The sequence below is a fragment of the Felis catus genome, chromosome D2, assembly GCF_018350175.1.
Source record: "Felis catus isolate Fca126 chromosome D2, F.catus_Fca126_mat1.0, whole genome shotgun sequence".
In the NCBI taxonomy this organism is placed as follows: Eukaryota; Metazoa; Chordata; class Mammalia; order Carnivora; family Felidae; genus Felis; species Felis catus.
Window position 1 is genome coordinate 63,158,953 of NC_058378.1, and position 12,763 is coordinate 63,171,715.

At 42.2% G+C, this 12,763-nt stretch overlaps 1 protein-coding gene across 2 annotated transcripts in view; it reads left to right on the forward strand.

Annotated features, from left to right (window-relative positions):
- Positions 1-12,763, forward strand: part of SORCS3 (sortilin related VPS10 domain containing receptor 3) — a 597,794-nt gene that overhangs the window by 439,211 nt on the left and 145,820 nt on the right. The gene's annotated exons all lie outside the window — the stretch shown is intronic.

Consider the following 12,763-nt stretch of genomic DNA (forward strand, 5'->3'; position numbering starts at 1 on the left):
ATGAAAAGTGGTGTGTGCAAGGCTGTGGGCTGTGGTTTGTGGCTGGCAAAGATGAAGGGAGATAAGGCCAGTAAAGGCAGGCTGGAGAGGTTGTGGGAAGAAACGGGTAGGTAGCTTTCTGATCTGTGATCCACACTGAACACCAAGCATTGAGGCCATTTTTACCTTTATCATAAAAAAGCTTTCATGATAGAATTGTGATTTCCCTAGCTGTGACCTTAAACATTGATTATACTAGACAGTCCTGCCTGGTTGTTTCAAGTTCCTTTATTTCTGCTTCTTCTGTTTGCATGTTGTATGTTTAAATTGTAGCAGCTGGTAGATGGAAAGTTAGCACCCATTCTAGCTCATTTAGACTCTAGCTCTGGGCAGTTACTTGCAATGCTGCTGTGCCCCCATCTCTGAGGCATAAGGCAGCCTTGTTATGTTTCCCTAGTCCCCCATCCTGCCTAACTTAGCTTCTAACTCAGGAATGGTGCTGAGAGATAGAGAAGGCAACTGGCCTATGTCTGACATCCTTGATGGGGACAGGGGAGTAGAACACAGAATGACCTCTGTGATGAGGCCAGGTAACGTCCTGAACCCTGCTTCTTAGGGATCGTGCATCAGAGAGGCTTATTAGTCACTCCCAGCTCTGTGTCCAGGTCTTTTCTTGCCTGGCCAGACTGTGCTTGCTAATATATCCTGTGCATTCTACTTGCCAAGAGAGGCAGGTGGACCTGGGCAGAGTGCTGGAATGAGCACACTCTCCAAGTTCTGGCAGAGGGTTGGACAGTCCTGGACCAGGAGGAGGCACCAGAAGCACCCACCATCCCTCCAGCTCTGTCTCCACTGGGGGCCATGTTTGCAATTTGGGTTTATCCTTTCGAGGAGCAGGGAGAAATGGTCTTCAGATATTTATAGGCAAGCAGACTGGGAGAGTAGAAACCTAGATCTTAATTTCAGTTTTTCCATGGAGAGGCTGTGTTTCCAGGACAGCAACTAAAATTCTTGGGGTTCCTGTTCCCTCACTGTTAAATGAAACAATTAATAATTTATTCACTTTTCTTTCTAATTCTCTTATAGGATATTTACTGGGTGTCCCCTGGATGGCAGTCATGACCTGCATTTTTAGAGATATAAAGAGGGAATGAGACATGGTCTCTGCCCCCCCCCCAGTCTGTATTCTAAAAGGGAATGGGCAGACACATAAACCAACAGCTCCTGAATAGCTGATAGCCTTCTTATAGTCACACACAGGACATGCTAGGAACCCACAGGAAAGGGGACTTCTTTATATTTGGTGTATTTGAAGTCAATTGAAACCTCAGTTTTTCTAGCCCTTTTGTTTGGTCATTCACATGTCTAAAAGGAAAATAACAATTCTCTGAACATCTTAAAAGAACTAGTAGATCTTGGATAATAGTTATTTTTCCTTCCCCTGACTTTCCTTTGTTATTCCACTTTTTTTTTCCATGTTGGAGAGTCTGTTCCTTAATCAGCCCATTTCAGACCACTTACCCCGTGTTCTGGATTTGCCAATTACTATTTTGTAAATTATCCTCAAAAGCACCTTGAGCAGAAAAATTCCATTCTCTGCTTCTTCTAGCAGCACAGTTCTTATGGCCATTTCTATCAACCTTTAACATCCATGACCCTCTGGCAAGCTGGTTCTATTGCAGATTCCTGGGATCCACCCCAGAGGTTTTGGTTTAGATTGTCTCCTGTAGGGCCTGGGAGTCGACATATTGTTAAACATGCTCATGACATGATTCTGATCCAGATGGCCCCTTCAAGAACACTTTGAGGATCCCTAACCTCAGATGGTGCTGGGATTATAGCCAGCAGTTATATCCTCATAGGCATGAAGAAAGAGCCTTGGTGTTGGGGTCTGGAATTACCCTGTTGTAAACAATATGTGATGATCACAGCAGCTGGGCTGTCATAGGGCTGGAAACAAGAACATACAAGTAGGGCAAACATGTCTTTCCCTTCTTTCTTCCCCTTTTTTTAAAAGTAAAAAAAAAATTTAATGTTTATTTATGTTTTCAGAGAGACAGGGACAGAGCATGAGCAGGGAAGGGGAAGAGAGGGGGAGACACAGAATCTGAAGCAGGCTCCAGGCTCTGAGCTGTCAGCACAGAGCCCGACGCGGGGCTCGAACCCACGAACCGTGAGATCATGACCTGAGCCGAAGTCGGACACTTAACCGACTGAGCCACCCAGGCACCTTTTTTCTTCCCCTTTTGACTTTCAAGACAAAATCACAATAAATTGTAACATGAGAGTGCTTTCCAAGTCAAGATAACGTTCACTGTGTTACTTGTTGGGGTGAGAAGGAGAGATTCATAAGGAGTAGTAGAAATTGTTTGAAACCTGTAAGGATGTTCAGAGAATAGAAACAAGATATGGCTATGAAACAACAATTAAATGTTCTATGTAGTTCCTAGAGCAAGACAAGGATGTGTGGGCATTCATACTAATGTCGATAAAGAAATTTGTATTTCTTGTTTATTTACCCTCTCACATTCACTCCACAGAAATGGAAGAGTTTCCATGTGTGAAGACAGTGGTTCTCAAAGCTTAGCATTAATTATAATCACCTGGAGAACTTACACACACACACACACACACACACACACACACACACACACACACACACGGAAGGTCCTGGGCATTGGCCCTTTATGAAATTGTCCTCATGATTCTAAAGTACATGCAGTACTAAAAACCGCTGCACTAGATCTGAGCCTTCCCAAATGGAACATGCATATGAACCATCTGGAGAGCTTGTTAAAACACACATTCCATATTTCTGACAAGCTCACAGGTGATGCTGCTGGTTTGCAGACCCCAATCCGATCAGCACTGCACTATGCTAAGCTGTGGGGGATTTACAGATAAATAGGACACAGCCAGCCCTGACTAGCCAGCCCACAGTTTTAGGGGAGAGGCAGATATACACGCAGATTGTTATTTTGATATAATGTGCCGAAAGCCCACGATTGTCTGATTTAAGTCTCCCAAAGAAAGTGCTGTTGGAACCAAAAGGAAGGTGTTCTGAATAACAGTAATTCATGATAGCCATACTTTCGGCTTCATGGAGGAAAAAATTAATTATAAAGGAAAGAGAATATGAAGAATTAAACAGTTGTAGTAACAATAAGAAGGAGAGAGTATAGAGAAGAACAAAGAAGGCTTACTGTGTCAAATCAGGTACTCACAACAGCCAACCTCTTGGCTGGGGAAGCCCTGCAGTGAACAGCCCAGTTGGAGTGCCACTTGAGGGTCCTGGGCAGAGTGTCCCCCCAGCACTCAGATGAGACTTCCAACTAACTTCCCACCAGGGCGATGCATATATGACTCATGTGTGATTTAGGGCTAGTTGCCAAGTTTGCCTAAGTGCAGTCCTGAGGGAGCTGTTTTTTCTGTTTATCTTATTGTATCTGACAATCTTAGGAGCCTGGGCATCCGCATATACCTCTTCCCTCCCTGGTCTATTCCATGGGGCCAGCCTGGTCTGGCTCAAGTAGGTGAGGCAAATTAATCCCATCAGGAACAGAAGGGCCAGTTCTGATTCCAAGGCCAGATATGGAGCACAAGCCAACTAAGCTTTCCATGATTGTGTGTGTGTAGGCTCTGGGCAGAAATGCCTGACAAGTCACACAAACAAATTCTATACAGAAGAGAAGGGTACCCCTAGTGCTGAGGAGTGACTGAGGGCTGCACAGAAGAGGCCATAGTTAAGCTTCATCTTGGGAGATGAGTTGGATTCTCCCGGGAGGATGGTAGAAAGGGGGTCAGGAAAGTCATGCTAGAGTGGTGCTGTCCAATGTGGTAGCTGCATCATCACATGGGGTTGCTGAGCACTTGAAACATGCTGCCCAGATTGAGGTATGCCATGTGTGCAAAACATACACCAGGTTTCAAAGATGTACTATGAATTAAATGATGGAAAATAACTCACTAATAATTTTTATGTTGACTACATGATGAAATGATAATACTTTGGATATTTGGGGTTCAATAAAATGTGTTACAATCCGTTTCACTTTTCTATAGACTTTTTAGCGTAGCTACTGAAAATCCGTAAAGGTTATTTGTGGCTTACATTGTATGTCCATTGGACGGCACTCTTCTAGACTGGAGGAACAGCAGGTACATCAGCACAGAGCATCGCTTTTCTGTACTGTATGTGACACTAACCACCCTCTTTCTCAACCTGGCTTCCACACGTGGGAGCAAACCCAGTGTAAGCCAGTCCCTGTTCTTGTTTTGATGTAGGAATCTCCACTTTGGTCCAGTCCTGGCCCTTCTTTTTGGGAGTCAGACTTCCAGATTAAGCTGAAGCCATTGAATTATCTCTTGCCCTGGCAGGGTTTAAACAGGGCAAAGCCAACCAGTTTGGTTAAAATCATTGTGAACCCATTTCTTCCATACAATTCAGGATTCAAATGACTTTTTCTCCCATTGTCTTCTAGAAATAATTTTTCTCAGAATGTCCCCTGTGATCCTCCCTACACCCGACCCAACACATATTCAGATACACACATATACACACCCATATCCTCCATCCAAAAGACATTTGAGTATCAATAGAAAGTTCATCACCTTGATGCCATAAGAGTTCAGAGTTGAATTGGCGAATTAATTCTGCCATTTAGAAGCTGTTTGACCTTAGATCCCTTCTCTTCCAGTGATTTATATATTATAAAAAATATCTAACTCTATATATATAGTTATATAACTATACATATTGTAATCATAATATATGACTAACAAATATAAGAAGTATTTTTATAACATTTTTTCATCAATGGACTAAAAAAGGTGTTATTACAGAGTAAAATTTATAGTGGGGAGGATTTCAGTTTGGTGAACAGAAAAGTAATAATTAAGGGTATCCAAAAATGGCTAAGGCTATTTTGTGAAGTGCTGATTTTCTCTTCATTAGAAATTCTCAAGCATAAGCCATTTGGATGTATCATAGGGATACCATAGTAAGTGAACCTGGATACAGGCAGAAGCTCTTTAGCATCTAGACACATTTGAAATTTCTAGAATCAAAATCTGTAGCACATATGCCACCATTTCTTGTCCTGGTGCCATCATCACCTGCCATCAATCTATCACCACACCTTCTCACTAAGTTAGGATGAAGCCTAGTACTTTTTAAAAAAATGTTTGAGTTTATTTATTTTGAGAGAGAGAGAGAAAGTGCATTTGCAAGCGTGAGCCGGGGAGTGGGAGGGGGGAGGGGCAGAAAGAGAGGAGAGAGAATCCCAAGCAAGTTCAGTACTGACAACGCAGAGCCTGACATGGGGATCAAATTCGTGAACCGAAAAGGTGCTTAACCAACTGAGCCACCCAGGTGCTCCAAGCCTAGTACTTCTTAACAGACCTCAGGGAATCCTAACTAATCAAATGGTCTTGGCACCCAATGCAAAACTATTAACCCTATAGCCTAAACTTCAGATTCTAGATACATAGAATATTGGCTCTTAAAGAACCTTGGATTATTGACTAGTTCAGTAATTTTAAACTGTGTAACTCTGAGCTCTAGCAGTGTTCTAAGAACTCAGAGGCAAGTTGGGGATGGGGTGTGGAGTTAAGCCAATAGGACTGCTGAATTCTTGACTTACATTCAACTAGAAATGGTGCACTAAAGTTCACTTTCTATATTGAGAAGATACGATCTTCTTTGCTAAAAGCGTTCCAAAGTTTGGTTTTTTTTGAGTTGAAATAGAAAAGGTACTTTGAAATTGCATCACTTTCAAAAAAGTACTAAAATATTGGGGCGCCTGGGTGGCGCAGTCGGTTAAGCGTCCGACTTCAGCCAGGTCACGATCTCGCGGTCCGTGAGTTCGAGCCCCGCGTCGGGCTGTGGGCTGATGGCTCGGAGCCTGGAGCCTGTTTCCGATTCTGTGTCTCCTTCTCTCTCTGCCCCTCCCCCGTTCATGCTCTGTCTCTCCCTGTCCCAAAAATAAATAAAAAACATTGAAAAAAATTAAAAAAAAAGGTACTAAAATATATAATAATTTTCTCAAGGCCACGTAGATAGCTGTGGATGAGGACTGAACCAGAACATGGATTCTTGTCTAATTCTCAGACTGATTGTCCTTCCATGATTAAAAAAAAATAATAGTTGGGATCATTGGTCCTGCTGTTAATATGCCTGTGTTCTAATCCTGGTTCTATCATTTCCTAGAAGCTGTGGAACTCAGGCACATCACTTAATTGTTGTGCCTCAGGTTCCTCATCTATGAAATGGGGATGCTAGTAATTGCAACTCCTTACTGGATTGTTGCAGGAACTAAATAAGTTAATACATACAGCTTCTGCAACACCGGAAGACATAGAGTGAGCATTCAAAAATACTACTTCTTGGGGCATCTTGGTGGCTCAGTCGGTTAAGCCCCTGACTTCGGATCGGGTCATGACGTCGCGGTCTGTGAATTCAAGCCCCGCATTGAACTCTTTGTCGACAGCTCAGAGCCTAGAGCCCACTTTGGATTCTGTGTCTTCATCTCTCTCTCTCTGCTCCTCCCCTGCTTACACTCTGTCTCTCTCTCTCAAAAATAAATAAATATTAAAAAAAAACTTTTTAAACAATGTTACTTCTTGTTATTGTCATCATCATCATCATCGTCATCTAGTCATCACTGTCATTGTCATCGTCATTGTCATCATTTTTATCGTCATTGTCATCATCATCATTATCACCATCATCATTATCACCACTGTCATCATCATCATTGTCATCATCACTGTCATCATCACTATTGTTATCATCTAAGTCATCATATTCAGTCAGGCTCAGTTTATTTGGCAATTGGAGTGGAAAGAGCTCTGGATGCAGTACCAGGAGACCTAAGATATTCAAGGACATTGTGATTTCTAAATCTCTATAACTGCCATATTCCCCCTATGCCATAAGAAAACAGGAGACACTAGAATTCTTCTTCGGGTAATTAGAAGTTTCACAAAAACTCTAAATCCATAAGCACAGTAGGCAGGAATGGAATAAGGTAGGTAAGCTACCTTTTTCAATTTGTTGATTTTGTTTTCAGTACCTACCATGTCTGGAGGGTTGTGTAGGCATTTCCAGCATGTGGGTGCCCTGCACACAGGTTAGCCCCACTCCTCAATCAAGGAAAAGGAGGCTTGTGGAAACTAAATAACTTTTCATAGTTTCTTGGATCTGCTGGTTTTTACTTGTTTGCATCTGAGAGTTAATGCTATTATTCAAAATAAATAGCTCCTGGGTATTTCTCTAAGGAGGACCTGAGGAGCTGATTTGCTTTTTGTTCACAATTTAATTCACTTTTTCAAACTTTGACAACATGTATATTACCCAGAGGGATGGAAGTTGAATGAATCCAAGGAAAGTTTCTTTCTCCGAGGTGGTAAGAGGCATGATGGCTAGGATAGTTTGAATATTTAGTAATCTCAAAGGCAAACCATTGCCACAAGTCACAATATCACTCAACATAACAAAAGTGTTTAGGTTTTTTAATGTCATTCAATTCAATTTAACTAGCATTTACTGGGACTTTATAAAGTTAGCTTAGGAGACAAACAAAGATAACTAAGACTTCATTCCTACTTCTGAGGAGGTGACCCTTTTGGAAAGGTTTGACAGAGAAAGAAACACTGGATATAAATGGATGAGAAACTTGCCTTGCTGGATGGGGAAGTTAGAGACTGCCTCCCTAAGCCTTACAGAATTCCTGGCAAAAATATATCTCCTTAGGAATAAAAGAATGCTAAGGATGTCAGATAATCTCCTTCATACTCTGTCTATGTTCTCCAGTTCTCAGATCTTCCTCTGTCCAGCGGAAACCCCAAGGCATGTTCACTTGTGAATATCCCATTTTCCTCACTGGTCTGTGATTCTTCTGAGAATATTCTCTGGTTCCTGGAAGTTCTCTGAGTGCCTGACACTTGAAGCTTCACTATACTCCTTGACTCAGTGCAAAAAGGAATGAATCAGCCAGTCTGAGACCACCCCTTCTTGCTATATGAGACCTTTAGCCCAATATCTGCTAGGTGAGAAGACGTGAAGGTCGGACTCACTAGGGAGATGTTCTTATCTTCCCTAAGGGGTCTTCCAGCAGTAGAACTAGTTAAATTGAGCCAGATATTTCTAAGGTTAATGAGTAGATCCCTCTATTGACAGTGCAGGGAACAAAGCCTTTGACTTTTAGCTTTTGTAAGTGGAACAGTGACTACACCACCTCTTCAAAATACATTAGGAAGACATTTGACATTTAGAAATACGTTAATCATCAGGGTAATGATTGACTCTCAACCCCTAGGGAAATCACTCTCTAATTTTCTTACAGGGATATCCAAATGAGTTCTTCATTCAATCTGGTCTTTCTGATTTTTCATTTGAGAACATTTCAAAGGAAAGGATAGTAAATAAAAGATTAAGAATATGGATTAATCAAAGCTAATCCATTAACATGTGATTATGTAGTGCCTTCCATGAGCTTTGCCTACCTAAAAGGCCATGTTCAGTTTTCACTTCCTTTTTAGGAATTTCCTTCTCACATAATATACTTCTCCATCTTGTCTACACACAAAGGCTGCCTTCTCCTTCAAGTCCTCCTTGGTTATTCAGGCTCAGATTTTTTTTTTTTTTTTTTTGTTATCTGCACACCCAAAGCACTTGAAGAAATTAAACAGGGGTATAAATTTGGAATATGACTTTACTAGTAGGACCTGTGATATGGTCTTTTGACTCTCCACAGACAAACATTACTTGTTATTAGTGGAGGGTCTGAGAGATGCCGAGTGTTAAATTCCCTTCCTTCTCTTTCCATATTAAGAAAGAGGTACCATCTATTAGTCTTTTAAAATGTATCCAATGATATGCTAAGCATTTTTCATACATAATCTTATTCAATACTGATGACAGTCCCTGGAGGCAGATACTAACTTGCGGGTATTTCACAGATGAAGAGCCATGCTACTTACTCAAGGGTGATAAGCAAGTAACAGGTCCAGGACTTGAACACAGCCCAGTCTGGCTTCAGAGGCCTTGCTTTCAAATACCACACTATGCTCAAGAGCTCTGGACCCCTGCCATCTTATCAGGCGTTTGGTGTTATTAAAAGCAAATAAAAAGGCCACAGGTATTAGAAGCCTAGTTTGGGATTCAAGTTAAATGATGAATATCCTTCCGTTTCATCTTTAAATCTCCATGACTGTACCCAGCTTCATTTCAGGATAACGTCCAAAGCCCGAATCTGAGAACTTTTGCAAATGTGAGGCTCTTGGTGTCCCCTGCTCACTTTTGACACCCTGAGTCCCTCGTCACCCTCGGTCACTTCCATCTGGTAGCCAGGCCTGCCCGGTAATTGACTCTCCCCTTTTTCTCTATTCTGAGTTTTCACCAGGCAGTGGGTACCTTAGCACTTACTATCATGTCTCTGTATGTTTGAAAAAAAAGAGTGTTGAGACTTCCAATATATGAGTCCAGCTAAAGACTGCAAGTCCCCTGAATTTTAAGTGGATTTGAAAAACTCATTTCAGTGCTGCTTTCCTGTTAAATTGGACCTTTCGTTCCATGCTGGGCAGTAGCTAGCAGGGGGAGAGCCAAGAAGTAGGATGAGTTTGGCACAAGAGCTCACCTGCTGTGGGCCAAGGTTTAGGTAGGTTTTGATTTTGTTTGGGGTGGCCTTGAATACACTTGATTCTTTTTTTTTTTTTTTCCCAAAGTGTCCAAATGGGAGAGTGAATAGTAAACAGACAGTAGAAAATGAGCCTGTGGGGGGGCGGGGGATAAGCAGATGTCCTCCTGTGCGTACCTTTGATTAGCAGTATAAGGAGCTTTCTGAGACACTGGCTGGCAAGAAGGAAGCAGGTTGTCATGTCAACACTTGTGGTTTCTTTATGTGTATTTACTGCAGCTTTTCACTGGCTTTTAGTGCCTTATTCTGGGAGAAAATTACTAAGGCTTTGTGGGTCCAAGAGTATTCCTGGTGGGCAGGCCATGTGCTGCTTGGCACAGCCTGTGCTCTCGGCCTTCCCTCGCTCTCACACCCAGAAGTGGAAAGCCAGGCCATTCTTAGCTTTCTGTGTGCGCAGAGACAAAGAGGAAGTCAAGGGCAGGCTGTACGTACAGAACGGTGAACAAGCTGGGGCAGGGAAGAGGGGGAAGAAGGTCTCTTCTCTGGAGAGGAAGGTAGGGACCAAATTACAGAACAGGTGACATGTTTGGATGTAGGCTTGTTTTGTTTGGCTTTACAGTATTTGGCCCGCACCCTATTTTAAATGTAGAATAGCTGTCCTTTTTTTTTTTTTTAAATCAGGCAATTTCACATTTAAAAAATAGAGACAGTTAGATGTATTATAAGACACAGAACGTCTTACTCCTGTGTGCCAATGATGAACAGACACTGAGGAGCTTCTCCTCCATGAAGAGTCAAGTGTTGGCCATTTCACTGCAGTCCTCACCGCTCCCGAGTGCTCCCAGCCGCCGAGGCCGTGTGCCAACTGCTGTTTGTCATCTTCACCCAGCTCATTTTATTCTTACACGTTACTTGTCTGCCTCCCTAGGCACTTGATTTTATTCGGCTTCTTGTAAAAAGCCTTCTGTTCTATAGAACGACGTTTGGGCTTTGTCCCAGGGCACTCAGAACTGTTTTGAAGCCGGGAGAGACTAGGTCAGGTTTAGGTTTTAGAGATGACTCTGGCTCCCTGCCTCGGGTCCATCCAGTTCCCAGTCCATCATGTACATGCAGGCTAGTCGTGAAATGGATGCAACAGGCCACACAGATGAGAAGGACTTGTCCCAGGCAAGTGGCAGGGCTTGTGGAGAGAAGAGGAGAGACTAAGCATGTCAGAGGCAGGATGGTCGGGGCTGGGAACCAACTGGATTACGTGGCGTATGGAGGAAAGAAAAGTTAAGAGGCTTGTGCTCACGGACGGGTGAAAAGACTGCTGACGGAAAGAATGAGATCCATGTTTGACATGTTTGGATTAAGAATACCAACGCAAATAGGCTTTGTTCAGCTATGGACGTTCGGGAGGTAGGGATGTAGCACATAATGAATTCATTTCTTACCCACATGTGTTTGTTACATTAGCATCATGTTTATACATAAATGTGTGGAATAGCTAGCTGCAAATAATATGAGTAAGCCCCTTCCTAGTCAGCAGGTCCTTTTGATTCAAAAACCTCTGTCTCATTCACTGTTGTATTCCTCATACCTAAGCAATACCAAGTATATTGTTCACACACCAGAAAAACTTGTTGAAGCCATCAGTAAATTAGTTAATTAACGATAAACAGGGAGGGGTGCCTGGGTGGCTGAGTCTGTTAAGCGTCCAACTTTTGATTGCGGCTCAGGTCATGATCTCATGCTTCATGAGACTGAGCCCCATGTCAGGCTCTGTGCTGACCGTGCAGAGCCTGCTTGGGATTCTTGGTCACCCTCTCTCTCTGCTCCTCCCCTGCTCATGCACTCCCTCTCTCAAAGTAAATAAATAAACTTAAAAAAAAAAAGATAAACAGGGATAATTAAATGTATTCATGTTTTAACTCAATTAGCTTTTTTCTTATTTAACCTGTTTACCTTTATCTCGGCTGGCTGCAGGCTCCCCTTCCCTGTCACCCGTGACACCTGTGCACACATTCAAGGCAGCAATTGCATTGGATACATGTAGTAATGAACATGGTTTTAGGTGATAACAAAGACTTCTCTACTTTTAATACTGAAATCACTCCTACTTCTCATTTTCCCCACTTACTACTTTCAAGTACTATTCAGTTATAACCACTTTATTATTTATTTAGTTTTTTTTTAATGTGTATTTATTCTTGGGAGACAGAGACAGTGTGTGAGCAGGGGAGGGGTAGAGAGAGAGAGGGAGACATGGAATCCAAAGCAGGCTCCAGGCTCTGAGCTGTCAGCACAGAGCCCAATGCAGGGCTCCAACTCACAAATCACAAGATCATGTTCTGAGCCAAGGTCGGTTGCTTAACCGACTGAGCCACCCAGGTCCCCCAATTATAACCACTTTAAAAGCAAATGTACGGGGACACCTGGGTGGCTCAGTCAGTTAAATGTCTGACTCTTGGTTTTGGCTCAGGTCATGATCTTATGGTTTGTGGATTTGGGCCCTGCATTGGGCTCTGTGCTCACAGCACGGAGCCTACCTGGGATTCTCTCTCTTTCCTGCCCTCGTTGCCCCTCCCCACCATCTCAAAAATAAATAAATAAACATTTTTTAAAAAAAAATAAAAGCACATATATACACAGGTTTCTTTACAGAGACTTACCTGTAGTTTTTCCCCAGTAACAAATAACTGAATAAATTATCTTTCTTGGATGACCCTATGGTCATAATTGGGGTGCATTTTAGAGTCAGAGATTTTCCCATTCAGCAACAGCTTCTGCTGTCATGTTCCTGGTTTGCTTGAGGGGCTCTTGACCTGCTGAGATCTTTCGAAGATTTTACAAGTAATTATAGAGTATTTATAGGTTTTATACAGGTAATAGGTGAATACATTCTTATTGTAAAAATAATAAAAATGTGTATAATATGGAAAGGAAAGGTCTCACTTCAACACTATTTCCATTCTTTTCACCCAAAAGTAATCATAGCTAATTTTTATGGGTTCCTTTAAAACTTTTTCTTTGCACTGTGGCACAAACCTATACATTTATAAAGGCAAGGTTTTGGGGGGACATAATTGTATCATACTACCATACTGCCAAGTAACTTTTTCAAAGGTTATTTGAAAAGGAACAAGGATTCTAGAGAAATCAGG